Raw genomic sequence first — 22,317 nt, 5'->3', positions numbered from 1 at the left:
TCTCCTTGAGCAACTTGAGGGGTTCAAAAATACTTAAGTTCTGTTTATCATAGAAAATTTAATTTTATATTTTCTTGTTTTGCTTCAATTTTGGGAAAAAATAGCAATAGAAGTCTTATAAGAAATCTTATTAAATAATGGGTGTTACAGTAAAACCTGTGAAAACCAGAATCTGTGTAAGACAGAAACCTGTCAGAGAAGGAAAATCCAAATATTTTCCACTAATAGAGAGCACTAGAAAAGTGGTAAGACTGCACTTTGTCAAAGGCCAAAAACTTGCAAGACCCAGAAAAACAAGGTGGTCCCATCGGGTTCCAGCTCTCACAGGTTTCACTGTAGTATTTGTGTAAGATAAATTGCAATCTATAGTTGTAAAGGTAAAAATGCAAAAGCTGTCAGACAAAGAATAAGTAAAAATAGTCAATTGCAAACAATAAGTGTGGAGAACTCATTGTAGAAGTGTGAGTGCAAAGAGAAGATATTGGTAGCCAAGGAGAGATGAGAGTTTGGGGGAGGAGTTTATATCCATTTTGTAATAATCCTAATATCTACTATTTTCTCTGATTAGAGGCCTCTGAGGAAAAACAGACAGTTCTACAGTTCCTCTTGAAGTCTATATAAACCAAAAAAAAAAAAAAAATCAAACCTGTTGATATCGAATCTACTCAGACTCACAGAGACCTTATGAAACACTTTCTTTGTCAACCAAATTTCTTTCTAGTAGTATACATAAAAATGTAATTTAAGGCTTCTTGTAGTACTGTATTGGAAATCCTGGTGGCATAGTGGTTAAGAGCTACGGATGCTAACCAAAAGATCAGTGGTTCAAATCCACCAGGCGCTCCTTGGAAGCTGTGGGGGGCAGTTCTACTCTGTCCTGTAGAGTTGCTATGAGTCAGAATCAACTGAACGGCAGTAGGTTAATACTGTATTAGTTTCCTACTAGTGTTTTTTAGTGCTGTAACAAATTATCACAAATCCAGAGACTTAATACAACACAAACATATTATCATACAGTTCTGGAGGTCAGAGGTCTATCACCAGTCTTACTGGACTGAAATTAAGGTGTCAGCAGAGCTGTGGTCCCTCCAGAGGCCCTAGAAAAGAATCTGTTTCCTTGCCTTTTCTAAATTCTAAAGACTGACAGCATCTCTTGGCTTTTGGCCCCTTCTATCCAGCAATTGCATCATTCTGGCCTCTGCTTCTAGCTTCACATCTTCTCCCTTTTATATATATATACATATATACTGGGTTTTTTGGGTTATATATATATATATACCGTTTTTTTTTGGTTATATATATATATGTACACACCTCTCTTTTCTTATAAGAATCTTTGGGATTATATTGGCCCCTTTTGAATAATCCATTATAAACTCTTCATCTCAAGATTCATAATCACATCTTCAGAGTCCCTTTTGCCATTTAAAGTAACACATCCACAGGTCCTAGGATTAGGATTTACATATCCTTGGGCGTCCATTATTCTGCATATCACAAGCACTGTATTCTTAACTTTATTCACTAAATCGATTTGTGACCTCAATGTTTTTCAGTAGCTCTATTCAACAAATCAAATGTAGCTGTTCCTTTTTTTTTCTGGGTTAAAAAATTATATTTCATCAATCTTAAACCTTCCACTAAATTCCCATTTTTAATCTGAGAAGTTGGAGAAAAAAAAAAAGAAAGGTATATCTCAATTCAGATATTCTGCAGGGTTAAAAAAAATGTTAAGCTCAGAAAAGAAGCTGTGTTCACCTATTGAGGTTACAACAGAATGATTTCTCGGAATTAGTTTTACCGTGTCAATAATCTTGTAGGTTCAGAAACAATGTATATAATTAGAATCATGCTATTACACCTATTTATGATTTTATTTTTCACACAAACCAGCAGTCATGCTCTGATAAAGAAGTTAATCTAAATAAAGGAAATCTAGGATTGAAGTGATAAAATGTCCTTCTTAATTGTCTGAGAACGGGCAGTGTTTGTTATCAGGCTCCATCACTTGTGTCCCCTTGCCCTTCAGTGTTTCTCTTTCCTCCAAGCCCCTCTTTCAGCATCTCAGTTTCAAATATAGGGAGAACCACAAGCAATCCCGAGTCCAGTAGAGTGGATTTCCTCATTTCAGGCATGCTGCATTTATGTAATTATGATTTGTCTGTGGAACTTCTCTAAAGGTAAAAGAGCTACCTCAATGTTCCACATTTTTTAAAGATCAGTTCAAGTCCAGTTTTCTTGATTCAGCCTTCCACAATGCTTCTCAGTTGCATCAGTCTCTTCCTTGAGTCTATTTCAGAAACACAAGAAATTTTTCCTGCTCAGTTACATACCCTCTCTTATTGTTTTAAGTGTGACTCTTCCTCTAAGCTCTCTGATGCCAGGAATCTTAATTGATTTTTCTTTTAAACCTGCCCATAACATCAATCAGAAAGTTAGGCATAAGGAAAACCAAAATATCCCATTGTATGAAGTAATGACATGGATCTGACTGGTTCATAATAACACGTAGTTAATGTTTTTTCCTCTCCAAATAGTGTCCATGGTCCTGATTCAAACAATATCAAAAACAACTTTTGTGGAAATAATTTAATTACCTCTACTTAATATTTATTAAGATTAAATGCATTAGAAAATACTCTGAACAAAGTATTTTGGTATAATCATAATCTTTTCAATATTTTAAAGGGTCAAGAATCCTATAGATTCAACTAAAATTGCCATTTCAGAAATTGGTGTGAGCGTTTTGATAAATATTATTCCATTTTAAATTGAAACTTACATATTTAGATGAATGTAATGAGAAACATCACCTATTCCATTAACATTAGAAAATGTCAATTATGTTTTCCAAAGAAATTTTAAGTACAAGCAATTATTTCATATGTGGGGTTGGGAATCTCTCCTGCAATTCTAGCAAAATCCTCCTACACAACCCTTAAATAGCTTTTTTCAGATGGTGAATGTTAGATAACTGTAAACCTAATGTTAATATATTAAATTATCATTCACTTAAGAAATTCCAGATTTTGGAGATATTCATTTTAACAAAGTCTTTACTTAATGCATTAACATTTATTACAGTCGTCTATGAAATGGCACTTAGCTTAGAAAGTTCAAATGAATATTTCATTGTTAGTGGCTTCTAAATATCTCTAATACCACAATGCAAGAAAAAAGCAAGCATAATTGTTAAAATAATTTTGCAGAACGTATCAAAGAATGTTTAACCAGGCCTGAAGACTTTTTATAATGCAGTCAGGATACTGTCTAAATCTGGTAAGAGAAATATTTCTCTAACCTCCGCTCTCTTAAACCAGACCCCAAGACTGGAGAGTCCGTCCCTTAGCATTTTTCCTCATTCTGAAAAATGGAAGCCAGAATGTTTTTAGGCCTGGATTCAATAAAATACATTCAACCTTATGATTCTTATTTTTTTGTGTGACTATTGGCCACTTTCTGTGATTTAAGAACATTAAATCAATAATATATCCTATCTTATGGTACTGCCAACCATGGGTTTGGATCTTTAGGTATAAAAATTATTTGTATAATGCTTGCACTTTTTAATAACAGTGTGCTTATGCTTTGCAGATTTCTAAGTTAATAGCAATTGCTTTCTGGTTCAATGTCCAGAATCCATATTATTTTAAATGAGTGCTTATACTACTTTTCATCCCCTTACACAGCCACCACCTGGCCAGAATCACCATGATCGTTCCCCTAGATTGCTGCAATACCCCATCACTTCTCCCTGCAATATGGTCCAGTAGAGTGGATTTCCTTATTTCAGGCTTGCTGCATTGATGTAATCACAGTGTGTTTGGGGCTATTTCTGCAATCTACTCTCAACAAAAGAACTAGGGTATCATAAAGGCTTTATTTGATGCGTATGTGCTATTATGACTTCATATTCTGTGACTCACTCCCTTTCCCATTCTTCCCTAAGTGACAGGAGCTCTTTTGCTCCAAAATCAAGGCCTTTACACATGGCCTCTGCATGAAGCTGACTTCCCATAGACAACTACGTCACAATCTTCTTCTCCTTCGGATTCCTGCTGCATGTCATCCTTCAGTGAAACCTGTACTTATCACCATGTAAAAGGGTCCCCCCAGCCATCTCGTGATGCCAACCTCCCTCTTTCTTGCTTTAAATTTCTTCATAACACTTATTGCCTCCTGACTTGAAAAACACTCAGTTGTTAATTTGTTTCTTGCCAGCCTACCACAAATATACAACCAGAATGCTCCTTAGAAGCAAGGATGGCAAGAGTATGTCTCACATACTTTGAACATGTTATCAGGAGGAATCAGTCCCTGGAGAAGGAATTATGCTTGGTAAAGTAGAGGGTCAGCAAAAAAGAGGAGGACCTTCAGTGAGATGGATTGTCGCGGTGCCTGCAACAATGGGTTCAAAAAAAAAAAAAAAAGCATAGTAACAACTGTGAGGATGGAGCAGGATTGCGCAGTGTTTTGTTCTGTTGTACATAGGGTCGCTATGAGTAGAAACCAAATTGATGGCACCTAACAACAACAACCACAAATATGAATTAATAAATAAATGAACACATAAAACGGAGTTTATTATTACTATTTTGGTTGTTAATTACTTTTCCGTATAGTAGAACAGGAAATCAAAAGCCAGAGGGTAAACCCAGCCAGCCATCTCCTTTTGTGAATAAAGTTTGAGCGGAACACAGTTAAATTTGTTTAAATATCCCCTATGCTGTTTTTGTGTAAAAACACTTAGAGGTGAATAGTTAAGACAAAGACTGTAAAGTTAGCAAAAACAAAAATATTAGCATGGCTTTTTATAGAAAAAATAACTCACTAAGTATGTTTGTATCAATTTTTTCCATTCCCTTCTTTTTCAAATAGATAAGGATAGATATATATTACAACATTCACTATTTTCATCAAGAGATTAAAATTATATTTTGGTAATTATAAAGTCTGAAATTTTTAGTGGACCAAAGATTGTTTTCTTGGAGTCACAAATTCTGCATATAAATTGTTGCCTAGTAAAGGACAGCTCTAAATGTAACTTTTCTGTGAATATTTCCTTGGAATATTCCCTAGAAATATCTGATAAGACTGAAACAAAGCGCTACAGACTGGTTACTTAATATGAGGAACAAAAGAGATCACTGAAAAATAAAAAGAAAGCCATTAAGATACAAGAGATGAAACTTGACCTGAGATGTGTTGTTTTATCTTTCAGAATTTATGTGGAAAATAACATCTGATGTTTGGTTCCTTTGAGCAATTAAATATTTAATGAGAAAGAGCACTAATTGGTAGGAAATGCTCTCATTGATTGTTTTTTAACCAGTTAGTAATTAGATATAAAAATCATGTATTAGGGACTTAATGAGCAATCCAAATTGCTCTGCCAAAGATGGCCTATCGTCATCACAAAATTGATGTTGTAGCTGTGCTCATTTCCCTGTATGGGTTTGAAGCCTTTGTAAAGGGAAGAACACTGAGTTTAAGTTGAAGATTCATATAATTTTTCTGGATCTGTTCAATCTGATTTCTCAGCTCATATATAGCATGTGCATAGTTGTTTATTCCCCAAGGTCCCTGAAAAGGAACTAACAAGATAAATACTATAGGGGGTGGTTTGTAAGTAGAAATTGACTTAAATAGTCAAGACTGGACAAGTTTATTTAACAAAAGAAAGAACACAATAGTACCACTATTATCGTGAATGTTTTTTTTTTTTTTTATATTGTGATACTTCAATCAAATGACTCCTCTGAGTTTTATTTACTTATTTTATTTATTTATTTATTGGGGTGGGGTGTTAGTGAATCATTGTAAGGCCAGTATACTTGTATCTATCATGTAGGTCAAGAGAAAATATATAACTTTTCCAGCCATCCCAGAATCACTTTCTCTACCTTAACACAATCACAGCACTTACCCTGTCTCTATCCTGATATTATAGCCATTAATTTCCTTAATTATTTTATAGTATCTCAAGCAATTTTATATCATACATCAGAATTGCATTTTCTCTATTTTGCCTTGATGTATCTTCTACTCTACAGGTTGAGTCTCCATTTCTTTTTCTCCTTATAATTTTTTTCCTATTTTAGAACCTGCAAAGCTTACCCCAAATCTGGATAAGGCTGATTGCAAATTCATGATGCCGTTTAATATGTTTCAGACAAAGATTTGATGTTTGATAAAGTCTTTAGATGATATTAGGTTCTTTCAATCGAAGTCAGAGTTCTGGCTGATCTTTTCTTTTGTCTTTTTTTTAAAGGTTTTTATAGCCAATTTCTCATCCTATCCACTGGGAGTTACAAAATGATGGTAAGTTAATTCTATCATTTTGATTTTTTTTTTCTGAGATAATTTTGCAAAGGGATGCTGAGTCTCCTCTACTGTTTGGCTATAAGTGGTACAGTTTATATAAGAAAGGAAAGAAAACTTCCTGAATCTTTTCTTTCGTTTCCACAATTTTCAAATAATGAATTGACTTGCTCTTATTCTCAAAAGGTGATACATGATTATTTTTCACATTAAAATGAACTCATAGCTTTATAGTGTGGTTTAATCCATTACACCTCTGATACATAATGAAGCTCAAATTTTCCCACCTCTGACTCGTCCAAGCCTTTTCAGGTTGGCTCCTAAATCTCTTTGGGCATAACCATAGTAATCTTTGATAACTTCCTTGCTCTGTGGTTTGCCAGAGCCCTGGTGGCACAGTGGTTAAGAGTTCGTTGGTAACTGAAAGTTCAGCAGTTCGAATTCACCAGCTGCTCCTTGGAAACCATAAGGGACAGTTCTACTCTGTCCTAGAGGGTCATTATGAAACGGAATTGACTCTATGGCAAAGGGTTTATTTGTTTGTTTTATCAGCTATGTCAGCATATTCCACTCATTTCGTGCACATTCACATAAATATAGATTCATATAAAGCTCCTCTTTCCTCCTTGCTGACTTTCCATTTCTGCTCTGCTTGGATTTCTGCTATTTATCTTTCAAATGCCAAGATAAACATCATTTCTGCCCAATGATTTTCTGTATTCTTTCTAGATTGGTTTTAACTTAAAGTGCATCCCTTATTTTAAAACATATTTTCCTTGCTATTAGTAACTATTTAATTGTCCAGTGAACTTAAATTAAAGATGGTTTGGATATTTATCTACTGATAATCTTGTATAGGTAAGTTTACCAACTTGTGTCACCTGTTTAAAGAAACAAAAATTGTTTAATTAAATTATATGAACCCTTATGAGATAATACAAGTATAACTTTAGAATAGCACCAAGTACACAGTAGGAGCTCATCAAATGGTAGCCACTATTAATTCCATCTATAATAAACTGAAAATACTATTGTATATGCTGGTCTTTGTGAAAAACGTGCAATGTGTTTTATGTTTATTTTTTTTCTATTTTGAAGATCAAATAGCTGGCTAGATGATGTCCATACAAAGTGTAGTTAATATGGCTTCAAGCCAGCAGAATGTTATAATCATTGGGCATTGTATGTAGATATATCTTGCTACAAACATGTTTATTATTAAAGTAATTAAGTGGGATGGAAAAACCATCTAAAATCACTGTTAATGAAAATCTGCCAGATTCACCCTTATGCTCCTGGAGTTTCTTGACTAAAGTGAAGGAAACCACATTGCAACTGTGAATTAAGTAAACTTGAAAGAAAGAGTTTCACCAAGATTAAGGAAGAAATGATCATTTTGTTTCATCCTGAAGCAGGATTTGTATAAATGTCCCTAAGATGAGAAATTAAAATAGTCTCAGATATTGAGAAACAAAAACAAGAAAGTTGGATACAAAATCAATAGATAAATAAATCTGCATGTTTGACCTTTTGTATTTGAAACAGTGACAGGAAAGAAAAGGTTATCAGGAAGCATGGGAACATAATTAAAATGAAGAATTGTTTGTGGAAAAAAAGTAAGACTAATATAAAAATAGATATTAATAAGCTATAATTTACCACATGAATTTCAACTTTGGACAAAAAATTGGTGATAAATTTAATAAAAGAGTATGGCAGTTTGGATATTTTCATTACATTTATGAAAGAATAACAGCTCTTCATGCTGCCCTCAATTATACATTTAAACAGCACTTGACATTATAATGTGTCCACTAGTACTGATACTCAGAAATGCACTAGTTTAAGACAACACTTTGAAATAGGCTTTAATACTCACCTTGTCTACACAGAAAGCATATTTTGTCACACTATGTAAAGGCTAAAATGATATATCAGTGGCTGCTCCTAACCCCTGAAAGGCTAGCAGTAAAAAGTCTAGCAGTAAATAATCGTCCAAGCCCTCACAGCAGATAATGCCAGATTTTATCAGCCTCACCTTCAAAACGACCAGGCTGCTATGTTATTTTCAATTATAGTTTTATTTTTCATACAATCCACAGTTTCATTATTTTCTGTTAATAAAAATGTGTTTTATAGCTAGACCTATTTAATTTTACATTGTTTTTACTTTGATCATTTTCACTTGCAGGCATCTAAAGACTGCTATTTAAATGTAAATATTCCTAAATGGTATAGAATTTTTTTTTTTTTTCCTCAAGGAAAGTCAAGTAATTCCTACAGTTAATAAGATGAATATTCATAACATTATCCAATGGATTTGCATGCATAACTATATTATGCTTCAGCAACATAGAAAATGTGAGAAATTAGACCAAGAGAGAAAATAAATGTAGACGAATAAGAAAAGAATTTCATGATTACACAGGCTCCATTCCGTATGCCTATCCACATACCAGGGATTGGCAAACTACACACTGCAGGCCGAATCTTGTCTTCTGTTTGTTTTGTAAATAAAGTTTATTGAAACTTAGCTATGCCGCTTGTGTAGATTTTGTTACTCATGCAGTAGGAGCGCAAAGTTGAGGGGATGGAAAAGAAACCTTTTTGGCCCACAAGTAGAAAATATTCACCACATCTGTGGTCTTTCAAGGAGCCCTCTTGTCGCAGTGGTTAAACGCCAGGCTTAAACGAAAGGTCTGTGGTTTGAACCGTCCAGTTGCTCCGTAAGAGAAAGATGTGCCAGTCTGCTTCAGTAAAGGTTACAGCCTTGGGAACTCTATGGGGGAGTTCTACTCTGCTCTATAGGGCAGCTCCAAGTCGGAATTGACTCGAAGGCAGTGAATTCTGGGTTAAAGGTCCTTACAGAGAAAAATTTGTCTAATCCTGATCTAGATCATCTATATTTATATCTTATCAAATCATTTATACTATCTCTACTGTTTTTTTTTTAATGTATATGTACTACTACATACATATATATGATATGTGTCTCTTCCTCTTGTGTGTGTGTATTTTTTTTGTATATATACATATATGAATAGATACATAACATCTTCAAAAAAAGGTCTTCGATGACTCACAGATTAAAATAAAAGCAGAATGAAAAATTTTTTAAAAAGGGGGGGCAATATTTTGAACCTATTAAACCATTTGTCTTAGTTACCTAGTGTTGCTGTAACAGAAATACCAAAGGTGGGTGGCTTTAAAAAACAGACATTAATTTTTCTCACAGTTCAGGAGGCTAGAAGTTTGAATTCAAGCTTGAGCTCTAGGCGAAGGCTTTCCCTCTGCTCTGGGTGAAGGTTTTTGTCTCTTTGCAGCTTCTGTGACTTGGTTCTTTGGTGATCTTTATGTGACATGGCGCCTATTCTCCCCCATCTGTGCTTCCTCTCTTCTGTGCCTAATCTGCTCTTTTATACTCAAAAGTGATAGTTTAAGATACACACTACACTGATATGGTCTCATTAACATAACAAAGAAGATCTTATTCCCAAATGGCATTAAATCCACAGATATGGGGGTTAGGATTTACTACATATATTTTTTGGGAAACAAATTCAATCAATGCTACCATCCAATTTCCATATTCTACTTTGTTCTGAGGATTCTGGCAGGCACGAAAATAAGGAATATATATTGAACTATATTGTTCTTTTTATTAAAAAAAAAAATTGTCAATCAAAGCACATCCAAGAAAACACAAGTGCCTCCCTTCTTATTTTCTCTTGTAAATTTAAAGGAAACCACAGTTTGTATCAAGGCTTGGTCTTTTTAATGGGATACTTCATAAAGCAGGCTTTCTAAGATCTTTACCAATAAAAAAAGATACAAATAAAACAAGTTTGTTTTTTGTGTTAGTAATGGATATTGGGTAATGTTAGGAGACACATAATTTAATTGTGAAAGTTAACGTTTTCAGTGAAAAGGATTAGCAGTATTCTGTTTACAGGGGTACCTGGATGGTGCAAATGGTTAAATGTTCAACTAAGAACGGAATGATTTGCCATTTGAACCAGGTCATCTAGAGGTGCTTGGGAAGAAAGGCCTGGTGATCTGCTTCTGAAACAGTCATCAAAAACCTTCTGCAGCACAGTTCTACTCTGCATACACGGGGTCATCAGTGAGTTGAAATTGACTGGACAACATCATATTTAAACATACAGTATATATTCTGAGGCTCTTTCTGACTTCATACTTCTATATGCTTGAATGCTAAAGACAACATGTATCTCCCAAAAGTCTAATAGGATGATTTACATGAATGATTTCGTAATTTTTTTTTTCTTCCAAGAGTACAAAATGCATTCATTTAACTTAACACCTTTCTGCAATGCCTGTCAGGAAAGGTAACATTGGTTCCAGTTAGCCCTAGGAAATGCTGAGACTTAGCAAAATTGTAGGAGTAGAAACAGCATAAAAACCAAGAGTTTTTTGATTGATAGTACTATTTTCTATCTATTATATAAAGGAAAAATATGCATTATAAAAAACAAATATTTTACTTACATTAAAAATGGTTCATTACCCTAAAGAATACATGATGATTTAAAATAATGCATTTTATAATCCATATTATATATGCAATTTTTACTGTCCGAGGCTGGGTTCTCTAGAGAAGCAAAACCAGTGAAGCATAGAGCCTTGGTGGCACAGTGGTTAGGAGCTACAGCTGCTAACCAAAAGGTCAGAGGTTCAAATCTATCAGCTGCTCCTTGGAAAATCTATGGAACAGTTCTACTTTGTCCTATAGGTTTGCTATGAGTTGGAATCAACTTGATGGCAATGGATTTGGTTTTGGTTTAAACATACATATATATGTATATGAAATACTTACATATAAATAATATATATATTAATAGAGAGAAAGAGGTATATATCGACGAAATGGCTTATGAGGTTGTAGAGGCTGGAAAGTCCCAAGTCTGTGGGTCAAGATGGAGGTTTCTCCTGACTAACATAGCTGCAAAAAAACCCAAACCAAACTTGTTGCCATCGAGTTGATTTCAACTCATAGCCACCCTTTTTTAGGGGCTGAAATCCAAAATCAGTAGGTAAGATGATATGCCGCTGGCTCACAGGTTTCGAAGGCTGATGAATGCCAAGACCAGCAGATAAGCTGCTAGTTCAAGTCAGAGCAAGCAAAAGCCAGCCAGCTTTGCCAGGAAGTCCACATATCTTGGATGCAGGCCATACCCTCAAGGAAATGCCCTTTCAACTGATTGACTGCTCATAGCAGACCTTGTCATGGAGGTGATTACATTACATAAGATCTTGTCATGGAGGAAATTACATCATTACACAGCTGCCAAACCGTTATTATAACTGCCAAATCAGTGAGCATCATGGCTCACTCAAGTTGACACACAACCTTATCCATCACATTTCCCCTAATAACCAGAAAAATACACTGATAGGAATGATAATAGCAATTCTCTAGGATAACCAATATTTGCCTTTAAAAATAATAAATTTATGAACTCTTATTTTTATACTTCTGGTAGTAAAAACTTTTTGGCAGTAAAAACTTGTGGTAAGAAAAATCTTTTTATCAATGATGCAAACCAAATAAATCAGAAATCTCTATCTGTGTGTTTGCTTATCCTCATAGTTTGTTGAAGTAAAATTATTGTTCAGGTAGTCTTAAATATAAAAAGGTCATTTTTAAGATAAACTAAAAAGTGAGATGTATAAAAATAATTTAGTATTTGGGTTATGTTACATAAAAATTGATTCTTTCGCTTATTTTTTGTATCACTCATAGAGGAAATAGTAGTGACAGTAACAATAATAATTGGCAAAACCTACTTGGGTTCTTATTCAGTACCAGCTCTCTTTTAAGCATCTTATATGCATTATCCCCATAAAGTGTTTTCTATTCTCATCTCCCCCTCACCATTAATGATGGGAAGAACCAGAATAAAACCTAAGTGTTCAGATTCCTGAGAAACTATATTACTTTGCACAAAAGATGATGTCTTTTTAAAAACTAAACTTTTATAGAGCTCGCTACTGTGGTCAAGAAGCATGCAAATCAAAGTGAAATTCACAGCTACCAGAACATAAGTTTTTCCTCCCTAATTTGACTAACAAAAGGTACTTTTGCAACAGTAACATAATGGATACTGAAATTATTTTGAAAGTAATTTACCACTAAGAGGGAAGAAATATGAGCAACTTCTGTCCTCTTGGAAGTATTCTAATTCTGCTCAAAAAAAATTTACAAGTAAGATACCACAATACCCAATACTTACAGAATTCTTACCATGTGCCAGGCACTTTTAAGTATTTTAGTTGTATTAATGCATTAAATTCATGTATGTTGCAATAGCGCATAAAGGTTGGATATTCAATATTTGAAGTGTGTTTGTTTGATAACAGTTTTCACATAAAACATTAAAAAATATGACTACTATATATTTACAGTATCATTTAACACTCCTCTTACCGTATCTCTCTATCAACAAGCATGTCTTCAACTTTTAGAAAATTTTTATCAGAAAATTTTTATTTCGAAAGTAAAGTATCTCACTTATTTTCCCTGCAACATGTTTTAAGCTTGTTTTTTCATTGTAAATATAAGAATACTCTGTTTCAGACAAAAGAAAAAAAGTGCAACTATCTTGATATTGTTCGATGAAGCAGAAGCCATTTTTCATAGATTAAGAACAATACATTCTGATTTACAGTTAATCTATGAGAAAATCTTTTTTTGAAGTTTTCAAAAGGGAAGTTGTGGTTATGAATGTTTGCCTATCTAAACTTGCATTCAATCCCAACAGAAGAAATTTATAGCTAGTGTGTTGCATGTAATGTCTATGCTTTTTTCCTGACAAAATTCAGGTCATTCATAAAAGGAAGTTATGTATTTTATGGGACATTATTCAGGTAATCGGCTGTTGCAGGATACTACAAAGGGCCTTGCTAAAGGAGAGAAGTGAATGTAAGATTACTTAGGAAAACTCAGTTATAGATACAACACTTCATTTATTTCAATTCAGATTTTATCATACTTTTTGGTTGAATGTCACCTTTTATGTGTATGCGTGCATGTGTATACTTAAATATCAAACTTGATTCTCTAAAATAAGAAGCAATTATATATTTAACAAAAAGTTCCTTGTTTTCTCTTTGATTTTAACTTGGAAATACTTAACAACAGCAACAAAAAGTGATGAGTAGTTTGTTCGTGACATATTTGGATCCTATAGTACAGACTGACAATATAGCCTATATGATGTAAAATTCACTTGGGTTCCCCAAATTATTGTCTCATTTAATTGTTGATTTATGAAAACTCTATTGCTGCAGGGGCTTCTATTTGTATATCTAATACTTATTCTTCCTTCTTTAATAACACAATTTTTATTTTGTTACTCTGTCCTATAGGGCCGCTATGAGTCGGAATCGACTCGACGGCAGTGGGATGTAATAGTAGACTCTATTACCTTCTTTAAATTGCAGCTAGATTGGAAATATATACAACCAGAGTCTAGACGTGGATATGAAAAGTGACATGTGTCACTTTAGTCTGGCCTTTGATAGAAACAGGACTTGTCTTCCTTCTCTCTTTCCCTTTCCAAAGGCTGAAATTTTGGATTGATATTTAAGAATCTTTAACCATACTAGTACCTCATACTAGAAATAATAGAGTAAAAGATGAAAGGAACCTGAGTCCTGGACACCAGGTAGTCACCATACCTGCTTTAGAAAAACTATGTAGGTTATTAAAGAAGATAGACATGAAGTCTAATATTATTTAAAATACTATATTGGGGTTAGGGTAACCTAGGCTTTTTTCTCTCCAAGAGGGATATCAATACAAAGACAGGGTAACATGCTGAAACCAAACCAAAATATAAATGGCATTGTACTAGTGGATGTAAATAGTAAGTAGCAACAAGGAAACAAATACCACTGGCAGGAAAGTTGGAGACCCTTTTTAATTTGTGGAAAAATTGCACCCCGAGATATTTGAGAACACAGGCTATATGCCAATGAAGCTTGGAACTGTAAAGTTTTTCACAACTTTACAGCTCTGAAACTCAGAAGAATAAAGACATTGGCTGGTTTGTCCTAATTTTTCTGGCTTATCCTAATTTTGCTAGACAAGGCAGGGAAAGAAAAGGATCAGCCCAGGATTTCAAATTCACAATTCAAACAATACAGAAGTGCCCTGAAAGTTGCTATGTGTACCCTTAAAGACCTTATATCCTATAGCCATAAAGCTGAGATTTCTGAAGACTAAACCCAGAGTTCCATCCTATGAGTAGCTGAATTACAATATCAATACATGTTTTAGCTAGATACGTGGTCACCCATATAAAGAATATATTTCCTTGCCTCCCTTGCAGCTACGTGATGTCATGTGAAGAAGTTTGGGTCAACTGTGAGCAGAAAGACATTTGCAAATTTTATTTAAAAACTAAAACTTTAAAACTTCTAGAATAAAGCATCAAAGAAAATCTTTGAGCTCTTGGGATAAGCAAGAGTTTCTTAGCCATGACACCAAAGGCAATTCCTTAAGAGAAAATAATTGATAAATTGTGCCTCACTAAGCTTAAGAACTTCCGTTCTTTGAAAGATAATATTAATTCTATAAAACAAAAAGCTGCACTCTGGGAGAAAATATTTGCGAAACACATATCTGATAAAAGACTTGTATCCGGAATATTAAAACACACTCACTATCACACACATGCACCAGAAAAAAAAAAAAAAATCAACAAAAGAAGAAAATATCCAGTTAAGAAATGAGTTCAAGATCTGAGCAGTCACTTCACTAAATAAAGATTATATAAATTACAAATAAGCACATGAAAATATGTTCAACAAACCTTGTCATTAGGGTATTACAAATTAAACACCACACTTAGATATCAAAACACACCTATCTGGATGTCTAAGTTAACAAACAACTAGCAATACCAAGTGCTGGTGAGCATGTGGACTAAAGAAATTCTTAAACTTTGCTGGTGGGTATGCAAAATGCACAACTATTTTGGAAAATAGGAGTTTCTAACAATATTAAAATACACTTAACAGCTGTCTAGTAATATCACTTCTAAGTGTTTCCCCCAAATAAAATAAACACCTATGTTCACACAAAAAATCTATATGAGCAAGTTTATAGCAGCTTTATTCATAACAGTCTCAAACAGGAAACAACACATATGTCCTTCAAGTGAGGAATGGATAAACAAACTGTGATATAGACATACAATGGAATACTACAAGGCAACAAAAAAGACAAACTATTGATGTACCTAACAACGTAGAAAAATTTCAAATATACTACGCTAAGTGAAACAAACCAGACCCAAAGTGCTACATACCATGCAATTTTATCTATATGGCATTCTGAAATGGCCAAAACGATGGGAACCTGAAACAGATTAGCCCCTGCTTAGAGGCTGGGTAAATGGAGCCCTGGTGATGCAGTGATTAAGCCCTTGGCTGCTAATTGAAAGGTTGGTTGTTTAAACCCACAACTGCTCCATGGAAGAAAGATGAGGCAGTCTGCTCCTGTGGAGATTTATAGCCTTGGAAACCCTATGGGGCAGTTCTACTCTGTCCTATAGGGCCACTATGAGTTGAAATGGATTCTGGGGCAACAGGTTTGGAAAAGCTGGGTCAGCACAGAGACTGGCTACAAAGGGGCTTTGGGGAAATGTCTGAGGCAATCGAACTGCTCCATCTCTTGATTGTGGTGATGACTACGGGGCTACATGCATTTGCCAAAACTCACAGAACTGTACACTGAAAAGTCTAAATTTTACTCTATATAAATTATGCCTTAACAATAAAAATCCACATAATTATAATTGCTACTTAAACAGTCATTTTCTATTAAAATTTCCCTTTCTGATCCAATTTTTTCCTTCCTGCAGTAAGGGGATTCAATTTAGGGTCATTGTCTTTCTGTAGTGCTGCTCGTAGAGCAGGTTTGCTAGAATCAAATTATCCAAGTTTTGGGTTTTCAAAAATGTCTTTAATTCACTCTTATTTTTGAAGAATGTTTTTGCTTGTATGAGATTCTTGGATGATGGTAAGTGACGTTGTTGTTCGCTCATTTGTTTTGTCTTTCAGCAGATTCAGGGTGTCATTCCATTGTTTTCTGATAGCCATTATTTTATTAGGAATGCGTTTAGGCAGATAGCTAGATCCCTGGAACCAGCTTATCTTTAAATACAGACAATTAAGTCCCTCAGAGAAAGACATGAGACACAACGAAACCTAGGGCAGTACAGCAAGTTGGAGAACTGCTCCAAGGACATCTTCTTGGCAAGACAAGGATTTGGGGAACAAATCCTTTTTTCTTCCTTTTCTTCAAACAACTTTTGCATAAAATGGAAAACAGAAATTGTTAGTAGACACACACACACATATATATACGTATATTTATAAACCTGTTGCCATCAATTCCTACTCACAGCAACCTTATAGGACACAGTAGAGCTGCCCCATAGAGTTTCCAAGGAGCACCTGGTAGATTTGAACCACCAACCTTTTGGTTAGCAGCTTAAACACCTAACCACTACTCCACAAGAGTTCCCGTATATGTACATACACCCTACATACATGATAGATATTACATGCATATATTATATATACATATATACCAAAAAAAAAAAAAAACTTGTTTTCATCAGTAGATTCTGACTTACAGTGACCTTATAGGACAGAGTTGAACTGCCCCATAGGGTTTCCAAGGAGTACCTGGTAGGTTCAAACTGCCAATTTTTTGGTTAGCAGCCGAACTCAACTGCTACGCCACCAGTTTCCATACATATATACATATATGTATATATATACATAGTAGTAAAATAACTTTTGTTATATACATATATATATACATACAAGCATACATATATACACACACACATACACACATACACATAAACACTCACACTACATATATATATGTCTGTCTATGTGTGTGTGTGTGTGTGTATATATATATATATACACATATATATATATATATGTATACATTTACATATTGGTGTCCTGGTGGCACACTAGTCAGCAGTTTGGACCCACCACCTCCTCTTTGGAAACCCTATGGGGCAGCTCTACTTTGTCCCATAGAGTTGCTGTGAGTTGGAATCAACTCAATGGCAATGGGTTTGGTTTGGTTTGGTTTGATTTTATGCATGATATTGTTGTACTTGTTTTCTAAGCTAAACACCATTTATATGCAGAATCCGTAGTTTGTATTCTGTATTCATACTTTGTGCACCTCAAATTGTCTTACACTCACACCTCTTATAATGTATAAAAGATATAAAAAGCCTCAAAAAAGAGTATAAACTTTGATAAATTAAAGCTATTTCTCAAAGGTAATGAGTACAATAAATATTTTACATAATAGAACATATAATAAATTCTGAAGCATAATAACCTATGGCATGATGAAATTTACAGGTGTATAAAATGACTTAAAATAAAAACAATCCATAATAATATACTCTCATTATTTTAACCCACAGAATAAAAATTGTCATATATGTAATGGACAGTTATTTGAAGCAATAGGTGGCACTGTTGGTCCATTATTATGACTATGTTATCTCATTTACCCCTCACCCATCTAACCCTCATAATTTTTCTACAGTTTTATAGGTCAGTGCATGAAGGTATTTGAAAAGCTAATTTAAAGATTACCTTTTTTTAACTAAACAACTTTGATTTGCATTTCTTCTCTGTATAAAGTGTATTAAGCGGAGAATGACAGGTGTGGGAAACAGAAGGCTTTAGTCCTTTCGTGTGTAGTTCAGGATAAATAGCTCTCAAATTTAAGGGGAAATATGCTGCTCTGGATCCATTCATTCTCTGCTTCTTTGGTTCACTGAGAACATTTGTTCCTAATAAGCTTTCAAACACATTTTTCCAATGTTTGAATAACATAGGGAAAGAATGCTTTACAAAAAAAATAATAGCTATTTAGCCTTTAAAGTCATGTTGCTTTTAATGTATCTTGGATTCTGAAGCCATACCAAATGCAATGAGGACTGTCTATTTTCTTAAATTGCCTCCTTTGATGGAATCTTTGCAGATGGACAAAAAAGGTGTTTCTGTGAGCTTCTGTAGGCTCTGAGCCAACACAAAATTTTAGTTCAGCCAGTGTCATGAACAGCATCCATCGCCACCATCCATCGCCACCATCCATCGCCACCATCCATCCATCGCCACCATCCATCCATCGCCACCATCCATCCATCCATCCATCCATCCATCCATCCATCCATCCATCCATCCATCCATCCCTTCGTTAGTCATTTGTTTATACACTCATAACCTCAACACTGTTTATCGAGTGCCTACTATGAGGTTAAGAAGCCCTCATGGTACAGTGGTTAAGTGCTCAGCTGACAAAAGTTGTTTTTTTTTTTTTTCCCCCAAAACCTGTTCTCTAAACTACTGTAGAAACATTTTAAAATTTTAAATGAATAACCTATTCTTGTATGAACAGGAAAGAAAGCTATTAATTTTGAAGAGCATCAGGGTTATGACAATGGGAGATGTATATAAAAATTGATTGTCATGTTAATGTTATGAGTCCTACATTATAGAAAAAAGGAACAACAGGAATAACATGTCACAGGTCACCTAGTTAATATTCTTTTCTAAAATTTTCTAAGGCTACGGAGGCAATCATACTGAACAGTGTGGCTTTTTCTGGTCACCCCTACTATGAGGCGATCACCCATGGATGTTTTATAGCTAAGTAGTATGTGTCAGCTGCTGCATCCATTTATTTTTCTTCTGTTGGCTTTTTCTTTCAAAGACTGTTAGATTTCGAAACAAAATAAGATATAAAAGTTATACTTTATTACCTGTTTCTTTGTAAAGAGATCAAATATCAATTGAAGTTAATAGAGTAAGAAGGTACCAATTTAACCTCATCGAATTGTCGTGAAGGCTTTCAACTCTAAGAATGCAATATTATGGCCCCACACTAAAGTGGTGTATTATCAGTGCTCTTTTTACCGCTGTAAAATAATATGGCACAATTTTGTATTGCTCTATAAATAGCAACTGATGTGGGAGCAAGCTGGGCATCCCTGCACAATTTACAACATAATCAAGACGTCATGGCACTTTTTGCTTTTGAATTACCCAAATTTGAGTAGATAACTCAAAATTATTAGGATCAAATTTTCTTTATGTTTTGACATCGACTTTTTATCTTGTACAGTTTCAATAGCCTAGCTTAAGCAAATGACAATGAAAGCTTCAGTTTACTTTATCCATGTTAACTTAAAGCTGTTTGTAACTTTTCAATATGACTTTTTATCTTGGAAAAGAAAAAAGAAAGAAACCTTTGAGATAGCTAGGTCAGATATTGTAATTTCCAAATGCCAATTGCCATCTGAGAACAATGAGACTCAGTGTGAACAAATAAATGCCTGAGGTCAAAAAGCAAATGAGTGACAAAGGCTTCAAATGGAGAATTCAGGTCATCTGTCCCTGGATTTTTTTCTGCTAACTTGTGCAGCTTCCAATATGAAAATCAGATTTCATCATCCAATCATTCCTTTAAAGACCCAGTGGTATTCGAAAAGATATTAAAGTAATTCTTTAAAACACAGGATGGCTGTGCAAAGAGATTATTTTCTGTGTCCCAGAATGTTATTTTTTGCAAAGTAGCTGCAATAGTTAATGAACATGATAATTTGCTTTATAATCTGTGTCCTTAAAATATTTCACACATTGTATTTGGTAAGAGACCACAATATGTTCTATTTTACACACATTTTATATATATGTAGCTAAATCTTTAAGTGTAAAATTATAGGAGATAATATAAAATTGTACCTTAAAATATATTGAACTCTTAATTATGTCACTAAGTATATTAATTTCTTAGGGCAGCCTTAACAAAGTACCACAAAGTGGGTGACTTAAAATGACAGAAATTTATCATCTCACAGTTCTGGAGGCTACAAGTTCAAAATCAAGGTGTCAGCAGGGTTGGTTCTTTCTGGTGGACTCAGAGACAGTCTGTTCCATGGCTTTCTCCTAGCTTCTAGTGGTGGTCTGCACTCCTTTGTGGTTCTTCGCTTGTAGATGGATCACTCCAATATCTGCCTCCTCAAGGAAATAGTAACCTTGTTCCTACAACCACAATAAACTGAATTCAGTCGGCATCCTGAATGTGGTTGGCACTGAATTATTTCCAAGAAAATTCAATATGGAACTCAGCTCTGTCTTTTGGCCTTGTGAGACCCTAAGCAAAGGACATAGATAAGCCTGTTCAGAATTTTGGCTGACAGAAACTATAAGATGATAATTTTTTGTTGAATTTTGCTGTTTTAAATTTGTGGTAAGATATCATTATAATGTTCAAAAACTAATACCCATCCTCTTTCTTAGATCGTCTAAGGAATGTTTGATTTCTAGATTCTCTAATATATATATGGAGCCCTAGTGGTGCAGTGATTAAGAGGTCAGCTGCTAACCAAAAGGTCAGCTGCTAACCAAAAGGTCAGCAGTTCATATCTACCAGCAATAAGTATTTTTGGTCAGGGTTACATTTCTTTTTAGCTGTTAATTCATTACACAATCTATAATAATTAGAACATATTATCTCCATCACCCTAGAAAAAATAGATTGATGATATAATTATTGAAAACCAAACTCATTGCTGTTGAGTCAATTCCAACTCATAACAACCCTATGGTACAGAGTAGAACTGCCCATAGGGTTTCCAAGGAGTGGCTGGTGGATTTGAAATGCCAACGTTTTGGTTAGCACCCAAGCTCTTAGCCACTGACCAGCACTCCCAGTATATTCTTTTTCAGGAGTCTCTTTGCTGTATTTGGCACTTTTCTTGCTCTCACTCTTTTTTTTTTTTTTTGTAATATTCAGAATCAATATGTTAATTTCCATTTAAAAGAGAACTACTTTTAATAATTTTTATTGCATTATTTCTTTTATGGATCTTTCTGACCATGAATACCTTACTTTTCTGTATATTATTAAGTCTACTCTAAAAATAACCACTGATAATTAAATAGGTTCATGAATGAATTCCATATGATTGTTAAATGAATGCGTCAATATGGTTATTTTTGTTGTTTCTGTTTATTTAAAATCATTTGTTTTGGATTACATTTTTTAATTTTATTGATAGAGAAAAAATGAGATTTTATGTTTCAATCTTATAAGAAGCAAAATATTTTTAGGCTCTTATTTATACACATCATTTTTTTGTAGAATAATTGTATTGCTCTATGTTGACAAAATCATCATTTATAAAAAATAAGAATTTTGTTTCTTCCATAAAAATTCTATTTTACCCTTATAACACTGACCTTGCAAGGACCTTATATTTTTTTGCCATATGGCAATGGCTTGATTTTTTAGTGCAATAATACATAAGTAGTGGTAGTATAACAAGCCCAAAGCAAACCCATTGCTGTCTAAATTTTATTTATAGTGATCGTATAGGACTTTTTTTTTTTTTTTATAGGACAGAATAGAACTGTCCCATAGGTTTTCCAGGGCTATAATCCTTATAGAAGCAGCCTGTCACATCTTTTTCCTGTGGACCAGCTGGTGGGTTTGAACTGCTGACTTTTTGGTTAGCAGCCGAGCACTTAACTACTGCACCACCAGGGCTCCTTAGTGGTAATATAGACGTCTTTATTTTATCAATGTTCTCAACTGGAAGGCATTAAAATATGGTTTCCTTAATGTGTGATGGTTACTATAAGTTTGTTTTCCTCTTTTTTTTAATAGCCTTTTTCAATAAGAAGTTCCTTTTCCTTTCTTGTTTTATTGATGTGTTATCTTGAATGGATATTGAATTTTGTCTAGTACTTTTTCTGAGTCTATCCAAATTATCATGCTATTTATTTTCTCGGTTTTTATTCTGATAATATGGTGATTACATTCATTGAATGTCGTCCCGAATGAATTTAATTCAATAGAATATTTTGGTCTGTGGTTGTTGTGTTGGTTTTATACGTTGTAGGGTTTTACTTTGT

The sequence above is a fragment of the Loxodonta africana genome, chromosome 20 (genome assembly GCF_030014295.1).
Source record: "Loxodonta africana isolate mLoxAfr1 chromosome 20, mLoxAfr1.hap2, whole genome shotgun sequence".
Taxonomy (NCBI): Eukaryota; Metazoa; Chordata; class Mammalia; order Proboscidea; family Elephantidae; genus Loxodonta; species Loxodonta africana.
The sequence above is the reverse complement of the archived record's forward strand: the minus strand, read 5'-3'. Positions refer to the sequence as shown.